A 2,500-nucleotide genomic window follows, 5' to 3' on the forward strand; every position below is an offset into this window, starting at 1 on the left:
GCACGGGAATGAACGAAGGAAGAGATCACAGCATCCCTCCATCCCTATCTCACCTACCTACACCTTCCCCCTTAGCAGCACTACCCACATCTCCTCCTCCTCCTCCTTTTCCTCCTCCTCCTCTATCATCCCCCCCTACAAGAGGCCGAAACCGTACCTGCACAGGCGCCCCCTACTACTACACCTGTACTCGCAGTAAAGGACCGGGCTTTTCATGTCCCCCTCCTCCTCCCGACTCACTAGCTAGCCTTGCTTAGCCTAGAAGAGCTCTCTCTCTCTCTCTCTCTCTCTCTCTCTCTCTCTCTCTCTCTCTCCTCTCTCTCTCTCTCTCTGTACGAACGCACAAGAATATACGCCCACTGATGCCCGTCACTTTTGATGGATTCTCAGCTGCCCTACCATCCACTCCTCCCCCGTCTCAAAAAAGGTAGCAAAACTCCTACAAAAAGGAGAGAGAGAGAGAGAGAGAGAGAGAGAGAGAGAGAGAGAGAGAGAGAGAGAGAGAATAAAGTCAAGCTTTGTTATGGCAGATTTAACACGGGTGAGCAGAGATGCAACGAGGTTGCGTCAGATTTGCAAATCTAGGATTTTCTTTTTTGATGAAATTCGATTTGAAAGGATTCGATAAAGGAATAAGAAAAGACGAAACTAGTAAACTATAATGGAAAAACAATCCTTTTTCTGAAAAGACTACTGTTGAATAAGCTTGCACTAGAAAATAATCGGTCTTTTTTTATCTACTCATGACTGTGTCCATTTCTCGAGCACAGCACTACATAAGTTTACTTGTGCTTAATACTTCTTAGCCTTAATGTTTACCATACAGCTAACTGCAAAACAACTGTCATTTTTGTCATAGTAATTGTCATAATTACTTCTTTTCTCTCTTTAATAATAATTTGTATGATTTTTTTTTACATCTGTTTTCGACCTTACACTTCTAGGGCTATTTCGTGACTTTTAAGAGCGACGTTCTTATAATAATAATAATAATAATAATAATAATAATAATAATAATAATAATAAAAATAATAATAATAATAATAATACTTTGTGAGTAGACCATTTTTTCTGCAAGTTTCATTGAAGACAATGGCTGCCTCATTAGCGTTGATTTTGCAGCTGAGAAATAGAAAAGCTCAACTGCAAAATTAACGAACGCCACTGAGGCAGCGATTGTCTTCAATAAAAAAAAAAAAAAAAAAAATAATTAATAATAATAATAATAATAATAATAATAATAATAATAATACACAAAGTCAGTCTTATAGAAACACTCTGGGGATGTCAAACTACTAAACCTTTCCTTTCGTCTTAATCGTTCTGATTATCATAATCATCATGTATTTTCACCCAAGAGTGACAGGTGGAACTCAGTCCGAAAAAAAAAATCATGATTTACACCTTATGATAATTTCAATATTTTTGGGGGATGGGGGGGGGGGGGCATTTTTGTCTTGCATTATCAGGGGGCTTTTACAAACATGTAGACCTACTTCCTTCCATAACCTAGGCCTACTTGATTTTCCACGTTTCAAAATAGCACCGACAGATTAAAGACACTGTTGTCATACTTCGAATTTGGGATTTCTCAAGACCTGTTATGCCGAACTTTGAACGGTAGATTATAGTCGCCTTCTTCAAAATCAAAATTTCTTAGTAATCTAGATATTACTAAATACTTTAATTAGGGTAAATGTCGATAATAAAGATTTACACTATAGTACAAAATATCCCCTCTTAACTTTCCACTAGGTAATATTTTCTACCTTAAGTAATAAGATTTCTTTCTTGAATGAAATTAGAAGTACTGTACTGGTCAGAAAAGTTAAACGCCATGTTGCGTTAATGTTTTTATTTCAACAGATTAAAAACAATTAATTTTACTGCAAGTCCTTCATTAACTTTATTATACGGCTCTCGTCTTGTTTCGTTTGAGTTGGTCAGACCAAAACTGTTGCCGGCACACATTGGCTTGTTCTATCCCAAGCTCAGTTAAGGGCTGATACAGTATACATGACCATATAAGGATTAAAAGTGAATATCATCGGTCAAACTAAAAGATTATTGATTGATACGTTTCACAAAATGGAATGTCTCTGACTACGGATTCCTAAAACACAAAAGATTCATATCGCAATATGATCTACAGTCGCTGCATGATGATCTCTGGACCATATATGGACTTTGCGACCATGTTCAAATAGTTTAGTCTCATAAAAAATTGTTCCCGTTATTCATAAAAGCAAGAAACAGTCTATAACAAACCAAGAAAAAGTTCAAGTAGATAATGAAGAGGTAGAATATGACTGAGTTAACCAATTACAGTAAATTACCAGCTAATATAATACAGGGATAAACGGCACCAATTTGCAAAATTCCAAGCTTGGCGATCTCCCGGACTGGGGTTCGAGTCCCCCATAAGCTCGATAGTTTTTTGTAATGTCTACAACCTCACCATCATTGTGAGCTAAAGATGTGGGTTTTGGAGGAGCCTACT

General features: G+C 37.2%; 1 protein-coding gene across 2 annotated transcripts in view; it reads right to left on the minus strand.

Annotated features, from left to right (window-relative positions):
- The window catches only part of LOC137630455 (uncharacterized), a 105,847-nt gene that overhangs the window by 78,195 nt on the left and 25,152 nt on the right, over positions 1-2,500 (minus strand). Inside the window, exon 1 of one of the 2 annotated variants that reach the window (XM_068361933.1) lies at positions 1-4. This exon is cut by the window's left edge and continues 221 nt beyond it. The exons of the other annotated variant lie outside the window; for it this stretch is intronic. The gene's annotated coding sequence lies outside the window, so the exon portion shown is untranslated. Of the gene's footprint in view, positions 5-2,500 lie in introns of those variants that run through there. 2 annotated transcript variants of the gene reach the window in all.

This window comes from Palaemon carinicauda, chromosome 38, assembly GCF_036898095.1.
Source record: "Palaemon carinicauda isolate YSFRI2023 chromosome 38, ASM3689809v2, whole genome shotgun sequence".
Taxonomy (NCBI): domain Eukaryota; kingdom Metazoa; phylum Arthropoda; class Malacostraca; order Decapoda; family Palaemonidae; genus Palaemon; species Palaemon carinicauda.